Raw genomic sequence first — 22650 nt, 5'->3', positions numbered from 1 at the left:
GACCAAATGAGTACTTCCCTAATTATGGTGAAAATGAAGATGAAAGTGAGTGGGAAGAGAGATCACGGTATCTCAAGTCCTCTGGTCTTCAATGGAACTGCAGTCGGTCGGCCGTAGGAGGGTCGGGGGCTCCTCTTTGTGACTTTGTCTTGATTGGATGGCCCGACAACCAGTGACTAGCGAACAGAGATAATGGACAAACTTTAAGGAAGATTGACAAAAGACCAACCGGTAGATGACGAAGAGGGACTAGCAGAAATAAGAGGAATTGAGGACGAGGAGAGGTGGAGAACGGTGAAGGAGGAGAACCCTAGCCCTAGAAAGTGATAAGAAATCTGTATTGGGAGTTCGAAGTTGAAGGAATAGACAGAATAAAAGAAGTAGCGAACTAGGTCGGTTTTTTTTCTTTTTCTAGAGTAGGTAAACTCATACATGATGAGTATGAATGCATCCAATAAAATCAAAAAATAAAATGCTCCGAAGTGCTCGAGGTACCTCACCGTCCCCAACCTACAGAGTACCCCCGAAATGACTGGCTGCATAAGCAGCTACCCAATTCGCGGCCCTATTGGCTTCTCGGAAGACATCCTTGGCTTGGAAGGCTCTTCCCTCCCTCGCCATAGCCCAGATGTCACGGAGTAGTGGCTGGGTTGGGTTTGGGCTTGCATTGGGGCTCTAAATCTGGCCTTATTGAAGCTCGGGTTTAGGCCCGGGCTAATGATGTATTCGAGCCCGGCCGAAAAAAATGGGCTATGTAATTAAACTTGAATTTGGCTTGAAATTTTTCGTGCCGGCCTGAGCCATCTAAAGGCTTACTCTTTTCTATTTTTTTTCTTTTTAATTTTAGTTGCCGGTCGAATGGGTCGGGTCGTGGCTCTAATTACATGGGCTGGGCTTGGTTAGCCTGCAAGAATTGAGCGGCCCAGGCGGGATAGTATAGTAGGTAATTTGGGCTGATAGCCTTGACGGCACTGGTCGTCTTCTTCTCGAGAAAGCAATAGATTCTAGACACTTTTGCATATATGCCCTTCAGAGACTTTTTATTTGCTTATCAAAGATTTGTCAAAAACATCCTACTTTGTGTTCACTTTGGCAGATTCAGACAACTTTCATGCCTCTAATGGTATGGTTTTTGGAATTTTCAAACGCTTTTATCCTGTCTCATGGACACCATGCATATTTATCACCTCATAAATATGTTCATTAAATATTTTAAAAAATAAAATATTGTGAAAAAATGTAAATATTGAGCTTCACTTAATTCATCCATTACCTAAAAGGGAGAAGAAATAGATATTAGGAATTTACTTACGAGTATCAAATGGGATTATATCAATCAATTCTTCCTCAATGTGATTATAATCTTCATTCTTTTTCTTGAATCCATTAATCAGGCTCCGCCTGCTGCTAAGCCGATCATGGATTTCCACATCATGACTTGTGAACCGAGCGCTGGCAGGCGATCTTTAGCATTTTCTTCCAAAGAAATTCGCTGCCATTGTGTGCGAAGTGATAGTAATATTAAGTCCCTATTTGGATGCAAGCTCAAGTTATCAACTTGTCCTGCCGACAGGAAGAGAGAATCTAGGTGCACAATATTACTCAGCAAAGCTGCTGGACACCTACTGCTCCAACCGGAATCAGTATGGTGTAAGGTTAACTATTCTGAGCATGGAATGCCGTACCGGCCGGTACGGGCCGGTACGTACCGGTCCGGCCGTGGACCGGTACCGGAACGGATAAAAAACCGGTATTTCCCGGTTTTTTATCCGAACCGGCCGGTACGGGTGCGTACCGGCCGGTTCGGCGCCCGTACCGGCCGGTTCGGCGCCCGTACCGGCCGGTACCGGCCTCGTACCGGTGCGAAACCAGCCGTTCGCACCAGTATGATTTTTTTTTTATTTTTTAGAACCACAGCGCCGCGCCGCTGTGGTTTTTGAAACCACCGAGTACCGGCCGGTACAGGACCGGTACCGTACCGGTCCGGCCGGCCACCGGTACGCCGACCGGTACCGGTACGGCGGACCTTGATTCTGAGCATTGATTCAAATGGTGAATGAAATGCATAGAGAGTTGGTAGACAGTCTTCTGCTATCTGGAAAGCTACAACAGAAAGTGTTTAGGTCATCAACACAATTTTAGATGGATGCTGGTAGATGCGAAATCTATCCATGGCTTTCCACGCTCCACTGAATAATAAGCTTCCCATTGTGATTGATGTTGATAGCTGCAGATCTGGCATGAAAGTTTCTGATTTGTATCCAATGAACCTCGGTGGAACAACTCGGGCTCTGGTTATATTTTCGCATCTGAGATGGTACAGAATAATATATCATAAATGCCAATATCGATAGGTCGTTACAGTGCCAAACTTTGCTGGGGATTCAATTGGCTATCTGAAGACTGAAGTGAAGCCAAAAGAGTTTATAAATGGGTTTCCACGCAATGAACTAACAGCATGGATAATTATTCTCGAGCTTTCAGCTGGATGGGAAATCCAAGGTAGCGACTCGCGCAATGTTCTCTGGTGGATGGATTGGCAATTTGGAATAGATTAACAGAATGCAAGTCCCTTCTTGCTCCAAGAGGATCAGAAATTTTGTTGTGACCTTTGATCGTGAGTTGGATATTACAAACTTGAAAGGACTCTGCACTTACCAACACTTGGTCACTGATGCTGATAAATCTATCATCATGTATATGGGTTGGATGCTGTCTAATGGAAGGGAATTCAAGTGTCTTTCTATCTGAAAATTCACTGTCCTTCCTTCCATAGCGAGATGGCACTCCGGCTAGCGCTCGAAGGCTACCATTTCTTCAATCGATAACCCCGGCACGAAACACTGGTGATCCTCTGGAACCCCTCAACTGCGACTTAGATTTCCTCACCTCTTTGCGTCAGTGCGACCAACTTTTGACGAAAAAAGATGGAAGTGCTGGTACTGGATTCATTATAAGAGATTATAGTGCAAGGGTGCTGTTAGCCGTTCTAGGAAGCTTGGTCCATGGTTCAGCCCCTGAAGCAGACTCAGTATGTGGAAGAGTAACAATGCAGCTACTGGGATCTAAAGGCTACCAATCTTTCGATGCGAGGTGTTTCAAGTCGATGGTGATCACAGTTTTCACGGTCTCTTCTGCTGCATATTAATGAATTGCCAGGCTGTTCACCGATTCCATGTTGGTCATAATCTCCAAAGGAGTAGGCCAACCAGCTGATCCATTGCTTCATCTCATTCTAAGTTGCTTATACCATGGGAGAGAAGGTGGTGCATCTGCATGCCTTGTACTCTCTTTGTTTTTTTTTTTCCCCTCATCAAAACGACTTCCATTCATAGAGCTCTAATGTGAGTACAATCAGCCAAATCTCATGAAAGTAAGCAGTACAGATACTGTGGAATACTGGCTAAGCTTGTCCAAAGAACCTTTCCGGAGTACCAGACGACATAGTCAGCTGCACTATTCGCCTTCCGATACATATGAGCTATTCGGAAGGAGGTCAACTTCCTCACCAATGTGCGGGTGTTCCGTATCAATGGATGGCCATCCCATACCTGTCCGCTCTCCGGATCCAGTCAATCACAATGAATGAATCACCCTCAAGAATAAGCTGTCAGCCCCCAACACTCGTCTTGCATACATAATACCGTCCCATGCTGTCCGGAGTTCCGCCCCCACTACTGTTAGACCAGGTGTGCTCCTCCTTCGGCTGCAATAAATCTGCCCCATGATCCCTGATCACAAAAACCATGCCTCCAGAAGTGTCATCCCCGCCATGCCGCCATTGGAATTCACCTTAGATAACCAGAATGTGGGGTACCCAAGAGAAATAGATGAACCTGGACGCTGAGACAGCGGAGCAGGTACCCCAGATATCCCTGACTCTCCCAATGAGGACAACGTGGCCAACTAGTAACCTCTGCCACATACTGCATGGCTTGGTCTATCACGACCTGTGAAGACGACCTTATGCCCTCAACAATCAGTCGTTGCTGTCAACCAGATATAATAAGCCATAACCACCACGATCCCCACTCTGCAGTACTCGGCCTCCGGGGGAATCTCTCAGATACTAAAGCAGGTCCTCCACCGAATCCACTCCAAATGACTGCACCTGTGAACATCTCCAGATCTGCATGGCTGTAGGGCACCGAAAGAGAGCGTGATTGATAGTCTCCTCAATCTCCGAGCATACCTCACACATCGTGGTCATCCACATCCCTCGTCTAGCAAGCATATTCTTGGTAGGTAGGCAACCCCAAGCCACCTTCCAAAGAAAAACCACCACCGAGATGCACTCTCATCCTCCAAACCAATCCTCCGTCAATCCGCCGTCTAGCTTCCTACTAGTCCATGCAGCAGGTCTCTGGTACGCACTCTTGTCCGTCCCAACGGCATCCAAAATAGTCTGTCAAGCTCTGTCCATGAGGGGATCGGTAAGGCCAAATCCTCTATCAACTATCCCCAAAAGCCTCCCGATCCATCCCTCATTCTATCTTCCCTCACCTAGAACTTCATGCTGCAAGTGTCCTATTTAAGGACATTGAGAGGCTTGCCTCCCTTCCATGAAAGATCAAAAGCTTTTAATCCTGTTTAGCACTGTTATATTTTTTGTATTTTTTATATAAATTAGTCAAATATTATATCAAAATTGATGCTGGAAAAAGTTTTTGCAGAAACTTATGATTGCTCAGTTGCACTTTTCCGAACACAATAAATCTTTGCTTCCAAAGCTTCAAAATTTTACAACTTAATTTAAAAGAAACAGTTGATTACAGGAAATTTCCAAAAAAGTTTGATTATTATATTAAGGATTGGTTACATGCAAGGAACACTGTGATAAGTTATTCTGTTTGGAAAATCTAGTCTCTTTATTTGTTTGTTTCTATAGACAATTAGAAATTTACAGAGCTTATTTCAGATTTTCGAAAACTTCCCTTTTCATGAAAGAATAAAGTTTTGAGGATTTTCTGTATATTTTTCATTTGCTCTGAAAATTTTAGAGAGGATGAACAAATTTCATCCAAACAAAATCAAGCTTTTCCACTAAAATTTTCCCTTTTGATTTTCATTTCTTATCCATGTTGAATAAGAATGTGCATGATAACATGTGATCTCTTATCGCCATCAAGCTCCTAGCGTTTAAAACTAAATATCCTCACGTTTCAAAATCATCTGAACGTCAACCCCCCACCCCAAATAAAAGCCCAAAAAAAAGGCAAATGCGGAGCATCCGAACACCGATCAAGGACATCAGATGCCTAACACCATGCATGCAAAGAGAGGAAGAATGGCGAGGAAATGGTCACAATAACTTGAAAAGACAGGATAATAGAGATTTAATCGACCCCATGATAATTTCAATGTTTTTGGGATGTAAAAGAGATTTATCTGACACCTGATCACCACTATATTAAGACCACCAAATTGTTAATTTCACAAAAAAAAAAAATCAGACTATTTTACATTTCATGGTGACCCCACTTGGAAGCAACTTTCGCAAATTGATATCTAATTTACTGTAATAAGTATATGATTTTGATTTGTCTTTCTGATCACTCCAGACTTTGCACCGTGGGATATTACGGAGCTGAAGAATGGAACGTTTGAATCTCCTGGACAGATGCAACTGCAGGGCACCAAAGTGTCCAATCCATATGCTTCATGAGCAGGTACACAGTAAGTATAATGCAAGAAAGGTACACATCAAGTAAATTATCTGTTGCATATTAAAAGGAGTTCCTACTTGATGGTAAGAACTGAAACATGAACATTTTGTAACTAGTGACAAATCCAACTTGCCTTCTTCCACTTTATTGGCCGACACCTATTTGATTTGTTTGGTGAGGGGGGTAAACCCACAAATCGTAACTAAAAGCTAATATATTCCAGTAAAACATGCAATAGGATCGGCAAAGTGAATACCAGTTTGCAGTTATAAAACATAAGTTAAACGGGTCATATGATACCTAGAGTTGAACAAGAATTTAGAAACTCCAAGTTAGCTGACACGATTGTAGATGAAATATGTTCTGACAGCAAAATTCTGCCAACCTGTAACAAAACTTTGTATAGATCTTTGTTCAAAGGTCAGGCATGCCGATTCCAGCTTTCGCATCATATGTTTTCTCCAATACGAGGTCAATTGGTGTATCCTTGGGACCAGCTGCACATGCATTGGCAAAATAAGATATCTCTATAGTTGACCAAACAAATCAACAGCTTATAATACAACCCATTTACAAATAAGTTTGGTAGATTTCAAGAAGAAGGGGAGGGGGGGGGGGGGGTAAAAATACATATGCAACCTTACAAAGGGGACCCAGAAAAAAATATAGAGAGAGAAAGAGTTAGGGTTTAAGACAGTCTGAAATTATAGTTTTAGATATTCACAGAATGTAAGCCTTTGTTTTAGGATCGGTAAAAGGCCAAAGAATTTCTAAGGTTACTAGAAATATTAAAAGGAATAGGTTTTGTTTTATCAAAAACAGATCGATGTCCTGGCAAGAAACTGAAAGATTAGCTGGAACTCTAACGGGGGCACTCATTGTCTTCACAATCCTTACTAATAATGAGTCTCGATCGTATAGTTCTGATTAGAGGTGATCACGGGCCTTCTGGCCCCCCAGCCCGGCCCGAAATTTTTCGGGCTTGGGCATTGAAAAAGGGCCCATTGGTCGGGCCTGGGCAGGAAAAGCGGCCCGACCAAAAAAATCGGGCCGGGCCTGGACACTTTTAAAAATGGTCCGGTTCGGCCCGGCTATAAAATCCTGTTATAATATATTAAAATTTTTTTTAAGAAACCCTACCCCTTTCCCTTCCCTTCCCTTCCCTCGCTGAGAGCCGCCGCTGCACCCCCCCCCCCCCCCCCCCCCCGTCCTCGCTGAGAGCCACCGCCGCCCCGCCCCCTTTTCCTCGCTGAGAGCCTGATAGCCGCTCCCTGTAGCCGCCGGTTTCCCTGTAGCCGTCGCCTCCTCTCGTTCGTCGCCTCTTCAACGACCAACCGGCGGCTCTTCGCGTCCTTCTCCCAGACGGCAACCTCCGCGGCTCCGGTCACCGACTCACAGTCACCGGTAAGAGTTTTCTCCTCCTCCTCTTCGAGCTCGATCCCGGTAGATTTTGCCCAAGCCCGGAGAAGAGAGAAAGAGAGAGAGAGGTGGGGGGGGGAGCGAGAGAGAGGAACTCGGAAGCAAATTCCGGATTCCGGAGCTTCGAGCAGGATGGGGGGAGAGAGAGAGAGAGAGGTGGGGGGGGGAGAGGGAGGTGGCTACGAGTCTTCCCCTTGATGGAAGGGAGCTTGGAGAGAAATTTGGGAAGTTGGGGACAGTGGTTTTGTTTTGGGTGGAGCGGGAGACAGAGAAAGGGAGGAGGGATTTGGTTGGCTTGAGCATGTGATCTTTCATCCCTTCTCTTTTTTGGTTTTGGTCTTGGTTTCCTTCCCTCACATTGCTCCAGTTCCAGCTGGGCCAGCAGGAAGAAAGATCGGGGATTGAGATGGACTTTGAGGGGGAGATTCTTTGAATTTCTCCTTCAGTTTCTTCCCTGTAATATGGTTCGGTCATTTAGATATTCTACTAATAACTCTAACAATTGCTAATGTTTCTTTTGTGTTTGTAGGTTTTGAGAGTTTAAATAAGGATGTTCTTCTACAGTTTTCTATTATGAGTGGCTTCAAAAATTATGAACTTGAATGCACAAGATGCATGTTTTTATATTTAATGGGACAATGTAATTTGTATTTTGTTAAATATGTAATTGTCTAAGTTTGCAGTTTTTTTGTTGGGTTGTAATTTCAGCTGGACACAGTTTATACATTTATTTCTTTCTATTCTGGCTGCAAATTTTTTTTTTTTAATATTTGTAGATATCAAATTCCAAAGTTTGAAACCACCACCAACACTATCTATTTAATTTGGAATCTTAACAACTAATTAACCAATTTAGAGAGCCCATAAGCTGTTGGCCATTTGCCCTTTCTAGATTCCAAACAAAAAAAAAAAAATCGGGCCTGTCGGTGGGCCTGTCGGGTCGGGCCTGTCTGGGGCCTGGACCGTTATAAGGTTGTGTGGCCTGGACAAAAATTTAGCCGACAGTCGGCGGCCGGGCTGGCATAGGCATCGCCTATTTCTGCTGTAGAGCCCGGCCGACCGGCCCGACCGGGTTTGATCAGCTCTAGTTCTGATGGCCTACTGTTCCCAGTTCCAGGTTGAATCCAAGCTCAGGAAGAAGTTTCCAAACTTCTCTAATCATTTACTTCGAGTCTAGCAACTAGGAAGCAACTAGTACACTATAAACTAAACACAATCTTCTTTATGAATAGGAATATTAGAAATGGAAGCAGGAGCTTTACAAAGGTCAAGAAGTTCATATTACAATTTGCTAGCTCTTAGAACAACAGTTTCTAACTGTCAATAACACGTCCCTAGGTAAAAGCCTTAAATAATGTGTTTAATAGTGAACAAAGAACCTGGTATCTCAGAAGTGTTAAGGTGTTAAGAACCTGTTTGTTAAAAGTCCTGGAACATGCATCTTATTCTTGGTAAAAGTTAATGCTAGCAAGCCTAAAAAGCAAATTATTTGTAAACTATCTCATCAAGATACATCATGCATAAGTATTAGTTTTAATGAAGAACGATCAAATTAACTACTGCTACAAAGCTTTTTGGTCTTATTATCGTCAATACATGTCTTCCTCGCAACAATAGTCATAACAATCATGGATACCTTTACTTTGGAATGTTTTTAATAGGCAACTTTTCTAGTTAGAGTCTCAGCATATTGGTGGACGATCTCTAGATATACCAAACCTATGTTCATTTATTAGATTATCAAGTATGCATTATGTCATTTTGTGGTTCTCAAAAAGCTTAAGGTTTTAAGAAACATGTTAGAGAATAATAATAAATGATAGAAAATAATAATAAATGCATAGATGCTATAAAAGTTCAGATTAATCCTTCTTGGATTGTTTAGGTACTGATACCGCAATATCTGTATCCAAAAATATTTATATATTTTCCAACAAATATATGCATAATTTAGGCTGAAAAGAAGAACCTTGACTCTCTCTCTCTCTCTCTCTCTCTCTCTCTCTGTGCGTGCATCTTCTTGATTGTTTAGGTACTGATACGGCAATATCTGTATCCAAAATGATATTTATATATTTTCCAACAAATATATGGCATAATTTAGGCTGAAAAGAAGAACCTTGACTCTCTCTCTCTCTCTCTCTCTGTGTGCGTGCATGTGTGTGTCTCACGGTAGTTGCTTATTTTGCTCTAACCATTTGGAGATTGAGCACATAAGACAATTTGGATGAATTGTCACCCTTCAATTGAACCAATTTCACTATACGAAAGATTTTGATAGGATTTGTACCAAATGGATCCATTCCAACTAAATTTGAGGAGGACTATATAGCACCTGATGAATATAAACTATCCACTGCCAATGATACAACTTACATTAGGTATATCAATGCATCCAATGATTTAATTTCTTTAACTATTACTTGTAGTTCCTCATTTCCTATGTTTTTTGACTCTTTGACAACCCATGCAAGGCAATTCAAACTTTTATTCTGATAACTTTCTATGTCACATCAATCCTATTTGTAACTGTCCATGGTAAAGTCTGAAACATAATTTCCAACCTTCCTATTACAGATCTTTTATTTAATTAAAAAACATTTGTTTAAATTTTTCCTTCATTTCCTTATGATTTTGTCCTTCCAATTTTCCTCCTCCATGATTTTTTTTGGTAGAATCCTCCTATATAATTTAAATTTTTATTTCTAATCCTTTTTCTGAATTATTTCTATATTTATTCAAATTTAAGGCTCTAACGTAGTATTCGAGATGAAACAAAATGTTCTGGTGTTGAAATATATTTATGTATGGTTAGTGTTGCAACCGAAGCAGATACCAAAGCTGTCATTTGCATCTAGATTAAACATATGTTAAAAAGCTTTATAGTAATTAAAACATCAAATAAAACTATTACACCTGGGCATTCTTCTCATCATCAAAAGGAGTTGTGTTTGAGATAAGATTAGAGGATTTCACTTCATTGCACGAATACAGACCATGTTAAATAAATAAGTGCAACAACCATTTTCATCCTACCATTGTGAGAGATGACTACCAAGTGATTTCATAAGCCATGTCAAGAAATAACTAGTCCAATTGAAATTGAAGAAGCCCTACTTGTTATCATCAACCCTATCAAGTATTAATGCCACAACTTGTTATCATCATGCAAGAGCCTATTGACTTTGGCCGTCTGGGGGTGAATCTTAAACAATTTCCAAATATACCACCGGATTCGGATCAAATGCAACATTTATAGTGAGATAATCTATATCTCCCATTTTTATTTACTGTTTTCTTCATTGCCTTCATACATAGTCTTGCAAAGTTTTAGTGACTTTGTGAGATAGAAACTGGAAGCGAGGTCCGCCGTACCGGTACCGGTCGGCGTACCGGTGGTGGCCCGAACCGGTCGCGTACCGGTCCGCACCGGATCCCGTATAATAAACTATGGTACCGGATTCCATGTTGATCCGGTACCGGTCCCAGACCGGACCGGTACATACAGGTCTGTATCGGTACGGGCCGGTACGGCAGACCATGCTTGGAAGAGTTGATAAATAAATAATTCTTCAATGTTGGTGAATGGAAGAATGACCCTCCTTTCTCAAGACCTACGTCCTAGAGATAATTCACATAGCCTAATCAGCAATCCTTTCATGTTCTAACCATAAAAATGCAAGTCCAAAGGCGTAGCCTACAAGTACCTTTGGTTTCCGAACTGCCACCTCCATTTCCATCTATGCTGCATACTACCTCTTGCATTATGAGTTTTTTCTTCCTGATTCTGTCCAAACATTTCAACCTGCTCTTCCTAAGTATCATCTGATTAACCCTCCAAGAAATACAAAACTTGGAAAATGATTGCAAACAAATGGTTGGTGGATGACACTATCATAGGCATAACTAAGCGGCAAGCCTTCTCTACACAATAAAACTACTCTTCAAAGATAAATAGGGCCAAGAGGTAGTTCATCCATGAAGTAGAAAAAGTTATTCAATTAAAATGCAAATCTAGATCATAGGTTTACTACTTTATCACATTGTATCATTTGATTAGAATGGCTAAGAACTAGCAATATTCCAATCAAGAGATACGCAGTGTCAACTATGTGACATAAAACAGATTGTGCATGCACAAATATGCTCTCTATTGAACTTTTTAAGACAGCAAAACCAGCTACGTAGCAAGAAAAACTACAATTCAGACATCTAAGAGAACAAGTGATGAGTACAGAATGGACTAGTTCAGAAGAACTGCAAGAAAAACCGATGCTAGTGCTTCAACAAACAGATAGACATAAAGTTGCAGGAAAAGAAAAACATACGTTCAGTAGGTCTTGGTTTTCTCCTTTGTTTTAAGATCTCTGGACGAGGAATTATGCTCCAGATGCTTGTTGCCCTCTCGAGACTCTTACCTTCATTCCATCTTCCAGATACTTGTATCCAATCTTACAAGGTCTCCTGCATGAGCATATTACAGTAAACAATTTACTTCTGCTTCAATTAAATGAAAGACAAAAGGGGGAAATTGCCTTTATTAGGTATTTTCCTGTGACTAAAAGCAATCAACAAAATCCATCTGCATCATACCCAGTACTGGGTCAAGAACTTGAACATTTGAGACATGAAGAGGGAGCTTCAATTGAAAAAGATCCACCCTCATGTCCTTGTCCTTGCTTGATGTGTTTTCTTCACCTGCAAAACACGGATCCTTGTTATCACACTTATTACGCCTAAAATCACATAATTTACAATGTTGAAGACTGAGATAACAGACTAAGTCTATAAATTACGGAATTCATGGGTAGTTTAATCTCAACACCAACCACTAACTAAACTATGATTTTAAAAAACAGTGAACAGACCAATAAAAAAGATAACAAATTCAGAAAAAAAGTGCAGAATGCAAGACACTGCAGATATGACAATGAGAACTAATCCAAGGGATATTAGAAACATCTTGATAGCAAGGCAGGATTTAACAAGTAACAGAAAAGTTTGATATAATTCTTAAAATTTGCTAAGAGCTTCTAATCTATTCATGGAGTAATTAATTTCAGAAAAAATGTAATCAACAAAACCTCCAATAAAATAGAGAAGTAAACTGACAACTTGGTAACATTTCTATTATTCAATAAATTTCCCACAGGATCTGTATCATATCAACAGAATCCAAAAAATGGCCATTTAAGTCCATGATATTTCATAGGGAAGAATGAGGGTTATCTCCATTAATGGAGTCTTGGACCAAAAGAATGTCCTGATCCAATGCCAAGAATTAACCATAATAAGGATAAAAATCAGAAAAGGGCGGCAATGTCCCATTATTCTGACTCAATCACATTATGGAGCAAAGTCCAGAATTCGCATAAGTAACATTACCACTGATACAAAGCATTTAGCAATTCCTTCTCAATATTGTAAATTCAAGAATGCTGATGGGGTCTCATTAACAAAATGAGATCAACAAAACTCTATAAAAAACTTGATCTCCACTAAAAAATAAGGGAAAGAAACAAAAAAATTGACAAACATCTGGGAACTAGTAAATGGGACAAACCAGATTATTTCCCTCAATGATGACTCGATTCTGGGATCGGATAACGCGTTTGATGGCACCTGTCTCACCCTTATCTTTCCCTCTTATGATCATTACCTACAAAAAAGAAACCATCATTTCAAGGGGAAAAAAAAACATATTGAAAGGGAGGGGAGGGGGTGGAGGGAGAGGGAGAAAGAGAGATCAATAGGTTATACATTATCTCCTCTGAGGATCTTCCAGCGTTGGATTATCTTCTCAGCTGCCTTCCACCCCAATCTCTCTCTTTCCCTCTTAGTTCTTTGCACACTTCTTCCTCTCCGGAGGTCTGGATTCAAGTTATGTTCCTTTTTCATTATTTGAGAGTTCGGCATATTATAACACATAAGAAAATAAATAACATTAAATGAACCATTTGCAATTTTAACCTTTTTCATTAGAATTTTTTCTGTCATCTCTAGTGAAAATAATTGTTCCAAATCCTACTTCCAGTACATGTTATTTCTGCTACAACCTCTACATAAGCATCATATGCTATTTTAAAATTATCTTATCATAATAGTAACCCAAAACATAAAAGCACTCTTTTTTTCTGTTTTTGGCAATAGTATCTTTTTCCCACGCATCTGTACTAGTGTAACAATGGACTTATTATGAGAATTGCAAATGGGATAACTTTTTCCAATCAGTTTGTGCATTTGATGTCTAACTTAATGGGAGAGATCTAAAAAATTAGAGAAGGAGAATCGAGGACGAGGAGAGCTGGGAGAACGGTGAAGGAGGAGAAACCCTAGCCCTAGGAAGCGATCGGGAACCGTACGTGGGAGTTCGGAATCGGGGGAATAGACCGAATAAGAGAGGTAGCGAATAGCGATGCCGATTAGCGAACCCAACCGTCGCCTCTCAATTAGCACAGATCCAAGAACCAATTGCCAAAACCCTAACACCGATAAACCACCAGAGAAACCCAGAGTAGTAAAAATAGAAAAAAGAAAAAAATACTTCAAGATCAGTGCGAGAAAGGAACACCCAGAGGAAAGATGGTCTGGTACCAATCAGCTATCTCCAGCCGTAGTGGACGGGAAGGGGCGGCCTGACTCGGCACAGCAGGGCGAGCCACTCAACTCACAGCACTCCAACCGCCAGGCACCGAACTTGAGACCGCCACAGATCACCGGAGAAACGGAGAGGAAAGGGAAGGAGAGGGAGAGAAGAGAGGAAGAGGAAGCCGCCGGACCGAAAGAAGGCGGCGATGGCAGCGACGGGGACGGTGGGAGGAAACCATAAAATAATAGAATGGTCAGGATATTGGGGACCCGTTAAGAGATGAGCCCAGCAAATGAATCCGATATCCTTATCGGGTAAAGTTGTTACCGACCAGGCCCCACGGCCAGGCCGGACCCGATACCAGTACGGCGACTGGCCTCCCAAATCCCAACCCCTCCCAATTTCGGAGCCGAGAGAGAACTCAGAGATGAGGTAAGACGAGAGAGGACGGAGATAGAGCGAGGAAGGGTGGAAGAGGAGGCGAAAGGAGAGGGAGAATGGGGAGAAGAGGAGAGAAGAGAAGGGGGGGTGGGGGTGGGGGGTGGGGTTGGAATCATGGGTTGGGGCCCATTCGCTGGACAAACACAGCAGAGCGGGGGGGAATAGAGTGATGCACCTGGACAAACATTTTTCTTTTTCTAATAGACTTCACCTGGACACTAGGATATATATAAGAGTTATACCTCAATGATACACCTGGACATAATTAGCTGTTTCTATCTACACGAAGTTATGGAGACGTAGCCCACGATCTTTGGTGAGAGATGCAAAGTGCCAAGTCCATGCAAGAATTACTTTTATCTGAGAACATCTCTATGTACAAAGCATGCGTTAACTCAACTATACTCATGGTTCTTAACAGTTAAAACATCTGCTCAGAGGCCTAGATGCAAAGATCCATAACATAATAGATCGGTACTCATACTTGGGAAGATGTTACACTGCTCATACAACAAGAGTGGTGATAGAATTCCTACGTGAAATCAATAACAGGCTGAACAAATAGTGAGGAAGAGAACATCTTCCTTTCATAGTTGGAGAATAATTCTGACCTTTTGCTCAGCCCCCTTCTAGTTCTGTATAACACAACATCAAGAACAATTCATTCCTGCATCTCTGAATGTCAGAGGATGAAACTGCGCTTTAGTCCTTTCTCAGTTGCAAAGCATATAGGCTCCAATTTGACCAAAGATCTGAATGATCTCATCTAAAATGGTGGCAAAATGTCTTAACATTATCATCACGACACAGCATTGTCATTACCACTCAATTCATCGTTTTGTTCAAATTTGAATCATTTCCAGTTTCAGTATAAATCTAGCTTCATCTTCAAGGGGAATGCATCAGCTGGAAGCATGTGCAACGAGTTGCAGAAATGACTGGTAACCTGGTGAATATCTTTTGGCCCTCTCTTCAATCTCAGAAAACACTTTCTGTTGTGAAAAAAGAATAAGAGAGGGAAAACTTAAAGATATATGTAGAAGGCAAAGGAAAAGAAGCCATGATGCAATATCACATCAAGTAAAAACAAAATGGGTAAATATTAAAGGGGCATTACCTCTTTGTTTCAAAGACAATCCAGGCTCACTCTCAAGATCTGCAATGCTGTTTAGTCATCACATCATTAAAAAAAAAACATTTAGAGGTCTATTACAGGTTAATATGGCACTATATAATTTGCAAGGAATTACTTTGTGTTTACGATCTTCATTTGCAACCAAAGTTGGTATACGTAATATTTGTTCAGAATGATTACTTTTACTATTATTCCAATTGATTATTTGGGGCAGGGGTTCGATTCTCGATGGCGTTGGCCCTTGAGGGGTAGGGTGGGTATAGGGCATAAGGTGGGGATGAGCCTCTCCTAATCTCAGAGAGATTAGGAGAGAGAGAGAGAGAGAGAGAGAGAGAGAAGAGAGATTATTTGTGATGTTCCATAAAGTGTGAGCATATACAATATCCCACAATTCTCAAAAAGATAATATGGTCACCTGGGATTTCATTTTATGCTCACCAAAGGGAAATTTTGTACAGGAAGAGTTGACTTCACAAGGAGAACTTTCACCTTCTCATCAATTTTTACTACAGACATGGGAATGAATTATGTTTGAATATGCAGTAACCCACTGCAATAGAAATTTCAAAAAGAATTAGATATTCATCAACAAGGGCAATTACAATGCATGACTGCTTGCCAGTTTCTGAAACAATTAAAAGCATCACATTATTCTTCTCATCTGAATTTGAGGAAAAATGATTCACTTAAAGTCGAGTGGGTGGCCAAGGATGTGGCTGCCCCGTTTGAAGAAAACAGGGGAGGTGGTGGCGGTTACCCTCGCCGAAGACTACTTTGCGCTACGGTTCCGGTCGTCGGAAGTCCGGAACCGTGCCCTGTTGGAGGGGCCTTGGGTGGTGGCGGGGCAACTCTTAGCTATGGAGCTGTGGACTCCGGATTTCCTACCTAGGGAAACCCCAGTAAAGACCGTGGTGGTCTGGCTCCGGCTACCTGGGCTTCCCCCAGAGTATTGGTCGACCTCGACTATTCTTGATATCGCAGCCAAGGCAGGATAGCCTATGGCCGTGGATGGAGTCATAGAGGGGCGATGAGCCATGGGCTTCGCTCGTGTTAAGGTAGCGATTGACGCCTCCGAACCCCTCCTCCTAGAAATCCAAATACTCGGAAGGACGAAGGCTCTCTGGCAGCCTTTTGTCTTCGAGAGTATCTCGGATCTCTACGTTCGGTGTGGAAGAATCAGGCATCTCGAGCTTGCGTGCCGGTTCGGGGCTCTGGCACCGACCGGAGTGAGTTCACCAGGGGAGGAGGTTACCGGACCGATCTACGGCCCGTGGTTGGTGACATCCCGCGCCCGGTAGCTGCGGGAGAAAGGACCGCCGCAGCTGGGGAAGGTGACCGAGCCCTCAGCTGGGTCGCCCCCTTTTCGGCCCTCCTCGCCAGTTGCTTCGCCTAGCCCTTCGGTGTCCCCGCCGGACTTAGAGGGCTGGCAAAAGCCTACCAAGGTGGCTCGTCGCCACTCCCCGTCGGTGGTGGTGGGGGCCCTGGCCTCCGGCGGGCAAGATAAAGGCTTCTAAGTTGACACGGCTGGCGACGCGCTCGTGGGACGTGTTGACTCGGTGCCCGCGCTGGGTATGACCGGGCCGCCGGAGATTCGGGCCGGTCAGTCGGATTAGGCCGGGCCGAGCGCTGGGTCGGTGGGCCAGCCCGCAGGACCAGTCCAAGAAGCGGTCTAGAAACTCTGGGCTGCTCTGGATGTGGGCCAATCCCTGGGCCGGGGTCGGGCGGGCCACAGGGGTGGCTCGGCCATGCCAGTGACTCGTGGGGCACGTGTGCCCCGCGTGGTTCGCGCGGTGAACCGCGCGACGGGTTCCCAGGCCCGTCGTGCGTTGGTCAGCGCGTGGCCCAAATTGGCTGGGCCACACGCGAAGTATTCTGGGAAGGCCCCTGTGGGCGGGGGCCTTCCACTGTTCACGGCCCAATTGGGCCCTATGAGGCCAGCCATCAGGCCTGATCTGCTGGCCGAGTCTGTGGGGCCCAGTGCTTGTGGTTTCCAGTTTAGGGCCCAGGCCCCGGGGGTGGATCCGCCGTCCGAGATCCTTACTACTCTAGGCCCTCTAGAGGTAGATGTGGGGCAAGAGGATGGTGCCTTAGGTGGGCCCGATCTGGGCGATGCGACTAGGACTCGTGGAGGGCCCAGTCTGCGTAGACTGCCCTATGAGTGACTCTCTGGTGGGGTGGGACACGCCTGCACTTGTGAAGCCGGGGGTAGGTGACTGAGTGGTTATGAGGGGGCTGCTAGCAGGGCCGTGGATCACTCGACGGTCGTACAACGGGTGAAGGCGGCAGTGTTGCGAGTCGTTCGGGGCTAGTGTGGGATGAGGGTCAGCGGGACGATCCTTATCACGAGGTGGTGATGGATCCTGCAGCCCAAAGGGTTGATGTGCCTGTGGCCGACCTCTCGGACTTTTCCCCATGAGGATTCTTGCGTGGAATTGTAGAGGGCGGCAAAGCCGGCTTTCATGTCATCCTTTAGGAGGTTGGTTCAGATCCATAGTCCAAAGATCTGCCTACTATATGAAACACGACTATCTGGTAGAGGACTCTGTCGTGTATTACGGCGGTTTGAGGTTGACTAGGAGTCATATGTAGTAGAATCCCAGGAGTTGTCCGGGGGCATTGTGGCTCTGTGGAAGCAGGGTGTGGCAACAGTTGACATATTCCATAACTGCTCCCAACAGGTCCTTATGATTATCTTAGAACCTAATGCAGCACCGTGGGTCTTGAGCGGAGTGTATGCTAGTACTGACCATCGGATCAGGAGGATTTTGTGGGATGAGCTCACCCACTTAATCGCTCGGGGTCTTCCGACTGCGATGGTGGGTGATTTCAATTGCATCTTGGAGGGGAGTGAGAATCGAGGTAGGGCTTTCACTGACACTGTGGATAGGAGGGAGTTCCGCGATTTTCTCTCGCGTAACAGCCTAGTAGATCTGGGTTTCTTCGGTCCGCAGTTCACTTGGTGTAATAAACTAGTTCGGACGAGCCAGGATGTGGGAGCGGCTTGATAGGGCTGTTGCTTCTACTGACTGGCTCATCAGATTTCCCTCCCACAGGGTTAGTCATCTACCCCGGATTGCTTCGGATCACTGTCCTTTGCTGATTTTGACGGCATCAGGTTCTAGTCACCAGTGCCCCTTCCGCTTCGAGAAGGTTTGGCTGTCTTTCCCTCAATCCTAGGACATTGTCCGAGAAGCTTGGAGTTTGCCAGTTCGCGGTGACGCCATGCAGAGGGTTTCACGCAAATTGGAGTTGACTAAGCGACGGCTACGTCGTTGGAACCGTGAGGTAGTGGGGCGATATCTTTAGGATGTTGGAGGATGTGGAGGCCACGATTGCTAACCTCCAAAGAAGAGAAGATCAGGTGGGCGCGCTCCCCGAGGCCGACATGGTGGGCCTCCGGGGACTCGCCACTCACCACTCGATCCTGCATCAACATGAGATCTTCTGGAGACAAAAATTCAGAATTCAGTGGGTCAGAGAGGGTGATCGGAACACTAGTTTCTTTCACTGATCTACGGTTATCAAAAGGCAGAGGAATATGATTCGATCCTTGCGGGATGAGCGGAGCCACCGGGTGGAGGGTGATTCGACGATCAGCCATATCCTAATCGATTTTCTTCGCTCTCGCTGGACGGAGGATAGTGGGTCTGACGCCGCCGGCCAGCTCCCAAGGGCTGATTCTCAAATTGGTGCTGCTGAGAATGCACTGTTGGTTCGACCGGTGACGGAGGGGGAGGTGCGAGAGGCGATCTGGGCACTGGGTGAGGATAGGGCGCCTAGTCCAGATGGCTTCCCACCTTTCTTCTTCCGGAGATACTGGGGTATTGTCCTACTCGATTTCTTTCGCTCTCGTTGGACGGAGGATAGTGGGTTTGACGCCGCCGGCCAGCTCCCGAGGGCTGATTCTCAAATTGGTGCTGCTGAAAATGCACTGTTGGTTCGACCGGTGATGGAGGGGGAGGTGCGAGAGGCGATCTGGCACTGGGTGAGGATAGGGCTCCTGGTTCAGATGGCTTCCCACCTTTCTTCTTTCGAAGATACTGGGGTATTGTTCGGATTGCGGTGGTGGAAGCGGTCTTGTGTTTTTTCAGTCGGGCAGGGATGCCTGACGACTGGAAGGCCACATTTGTTACGCTAATACCAAAGCATCAGGACGCGGCTGAGCCGAGCCACTTTAGGCTGATCAGTTTGTGCACAACTTTATACAAAGTTATGGCAAGAATACTGATGGATCGTATGAAGCCCTTCCTCTCCGGCATTATCTGTCAGGAGTAAGGTGCTTTTGTGGGAGATAGGAGTATTTCCGATAATGTCATGGTGGCCCAAGAGATGATGTGGAATCTTTGACGGACCTCAAAGCGGCGAAAGCCTAATAGCTGTCAAGCTGGATATGGAACGAGCTTATGATAGAATCAGGTGGAGTTTTCTTAGGCTAGCTTTGGAGAGTCTGGGTTTCCATAAGACCTGGATTGGTTGGGTTCTGGGGTGTGTCCGGAAACCGAGGTTTTCTATCTTGGTTAACGGTTCTCTGTCCCCATTTTTCAGATCTACTATGGGGCTTCGACAGGGATTCTCGTTATCCCTATACCTGTTCATCATTTGTTTTGATGTCTTGTCACGGTCATTGCGGGCTGCGTGCGCCGCCGGAGAGCTGGAGGCTTACGTTCCAGCTCCAGGGGCCCAGCCGATATCACATTTACTTTTTGCCGATGACTGTCTCCTCCTGACTCGAGCTCGCGTAGCGGATGCTCAGGCTATCAGGAGGGTTTTGGCCACCTACTGCATTGTATCCGGTCAGAGAGTGAATACTCAGAAATTCGCCATCTCCTTCAGCCCGAGTATGTCATCCGAGGTTCGATGGAGGATTCGGAGGATTATGGAGATGTCTGAGGAGGACGGAACCTGGACCTATCTAGGTGTTCCGATCTCAGGTAGGAGATTGCGAGTATCCGAGTGTACCGGGCTGGTGCAACGGGTCCAGAGCAGGCTAGAGGGTTGGCGGGCAGCGTCTCTATCTATGATGGGTAGAGTAACGCTGATTAGATCTGTATTGGGTTCTATGCCCATCTATCTCATGGCAAACATGGTGGTGCCAAGGTCAGTTCTACTGAAGATCGAGCGATTTCTTCGGAGCTTCTTATGGGGCTCGCACGGAGGGGGCCGTGGGGTGTACCTGGTGGCATGGGAGAGTATCTGCCTTCCTCTCAGTGAGGGTGGTTTAGGGGTGTTGTCTCTCCTGGAGAGACGAGAGCTGCTCCTCGCCCGGCATGCTACCCGCTTCATCTTGGAGCCGCAGGGGTTTTGGAGCCGGATCATGACTGTCTATTATGGGGGGCATGCCCGGAGGGCTGGGCTCAAGGAGGGCAGAAATGTTCCTTTCTGTGGCATGAGATAGCGAGGTACTTGCCTATGGTGTCGGGTCACACCCAATGGCTGATAGGCGACGAGCGTAGCATCGATATGGCCGGGGACCCATGGGTCGATGGCCTCCCTATGCGCCTTTGGCCGACTACAGTTAGTGTCGAGGCTGGGGTCTACATGTCTGTGATTTTATGACCCCCGAGGAGGCCGATTGGGATGAGATTCGAATGGCCCATTTCTTTAGGGAGCAGCTGGCGGAGCGGGTCCGATCCTTCTTGTGGAGTGATTGATTATACCCCTATTTGATTTTGATGAGCTCAAAGCATTTGAGTATATTTCATGTTGTACTAATGAATTCAATCCAGTGTTTCAGGCAAATATATGTGAATTTATGTTTAAGTGCCTCGAGATTTGGCTCAAAGTAATTTGGCTAAGTGTTGGACTCAATTTGAATCAAAGTCTGAAGCTCGAGTCGACTCTGGAAGATTACGAATCGACTCCAAGTGTTTCAGAGATTCTGGCACAAGCTCGAATCGACTCTGGTACACTACGAGTCGACTCGACTGAGAACAGACAGAAGGATAGAAAGATGAATTTCAGACCCAATCACCGAGTCGACTCCAACAGGTTTCGAGTCGACTCCGATGCTTGCCGAGTCGACTCCCGACGGTTCCAAGTCGACTCCAAGGAGTAACAGACAGAAAGACAGAGCGATGAGTTTTAGACCCTGTTACCGAGTCGACTCTAGAAAGATGCGAGTCGACTCCGACGTTTGACGAGTCGACTCCTAATTATGCCCGAGTCGACTCTCAGAAGAAAGCAGACTGAGAGGCAGAGAACCATTTTCAGAGACCCTGTGAACGAGTCGACTCCAAGTGCTCCAGAATCGACTCCCAAGTCAGCCGAGTCGACTCCAACAAAGTGCGAGTCGACTCCGAGGCAGTTCAGATCAACAGACAGAGGATCGACTTTTCGGACTCTGAGAGCCGAGTCGACTCCAAGAGAACCCGAGTCGACTCGAGAGAGAAAAGCAGAAAAATGGATTTCTGGAACCTTGAGAACGAGCCGTCTCCAAAAGTGCCGAGTCATCTCCAGATATTGATGAGTCGACTCCAGGTTTAGTCCGAGTCGACTCCAAGTTTAGTCCGAGTCGACTCCAGGACGGGACAACACTTTAATTCAAATCCTGAACAGTGAGCGAGTCGTCTCCAGTGAAGCATGAGTCGACTCCAACAACAGCCGAGTCGACTCCGACCCCAACGGATACATTGTCAGGATGTGCAGACTGTACAGAACAGCTACAAATCAGTGTCTAACGACTATTTTTCGTAGGGAACAATTTAAATAGCCAGAGTAAATAGTAGTAGAGTGAGATTGAGCTATTCCATTGTCCGCATTAAAGCTTTTCAACTACCAAGATCCTCTAGAGAGAAAATACAAGCAAAAGAAGGAAGAAGTGCATTCAACTCAACCCGACAAGAGCTTCCTTCGCAATCAAGGCTCTACTACTGTCATTCAATCTTCTGTGCATTCAAGAGAAGACTCTGAAATTGAGAAGCCCCTACTTCCCCTTCTGAAATCTGTTTGAGGGCTTCTAACCTTTCTCTATTAATATTGTTCACATTTGCTTTTTAGAAGCTTTCCTTGTGACTTTCCCAAACTGTTTTTTCTTACTTGATTCAATCAGGGGATTGAATCAAGGGTTGTAAGGTTTGTTGGTGAGCCAAAGGAAAAACCAACGGTGTAAGGTTGTGGTTGGTGAACCAGAAAAAACCAACTGGGTTTGATTGTGATCCCGGAAAAACAATCGGATGGTTCTAGTCGGTGAGCCTGTGAAAACCGACCGAGTTCGTTGTGATCTCGCGAAAACAATAAGTTGGGTTGTAAACTTGTAAAACAACCGGCTGTAATCCTAGGGATTATAGTGAACTCCCAAGTGCGGCTTGGGGAGTGGACGTAGGAGCAAGAGTTGGCTCCAAACCACTATAAAGTTTCTTGTATTTGTATTGAGTAATTGTCTCTTCCACTCTCTCCATTCA

The 22650-nt window shown here is 44.8% G+C and overlaps 2 long non-coding RNA genes across 2 annotated transcripts; both read right to left on the bottom strand.

Annotated features, from left to right (window-relative positions):
• Positions 1–5703: 5703 nt before the first annotated feature.
• On the bottom strand, positions 5704–11577 carry LOC103720585. Its single transcript, XR_005511336.1, has 2 exons — positions 11414–11577; positions 5704–6163 (listed from the first exon to the last, which is right to left on the bottom strand). It is a non-coding gene; the product is annotated as an uncharacterized LOC103720585 (long non-coding RNA).
• Positions 11578–12645: 1068 nt separating this feature from the next.
• On the bottom strand, positions 12646–14144 carry LOC120110418. Its single transcript, XR_005511337.1, has 3 exons — positions 13680–14144; positions 12846–12955; positions 12646–12744 (listed from the first exon to the last, which is right to left on the bottom strand). It is a non-coding gene; the product is annotated as an uncharacterized LOC120110418 (long non-coding RNA).
• Positions 14145–22650: the final 8506 nt, after the last annotated feature.

The sequence above is a fragment of the Phoenix dactylifera genome, chromosome 4, assembly GCF_009389715.1.
Source record: "Phoenix dactylifera cultivar Barhee BC4 chromosome 4, palm_55x_up_171113_PBpolish2nd_filt_p, whole genome shotgun sequence".
Classification (NCBI taxonomy): Eukaryota; Viridiplantae; Streptophyta; class Magnoliopsida; order Arecales; family Arecaceae; genus Phoenix; species Phoenix dactylifera.
Note: the sequence above shows the minus strand (reverse complement) of the source record. Positions and strands in the feature narration are given on the sequence as shown.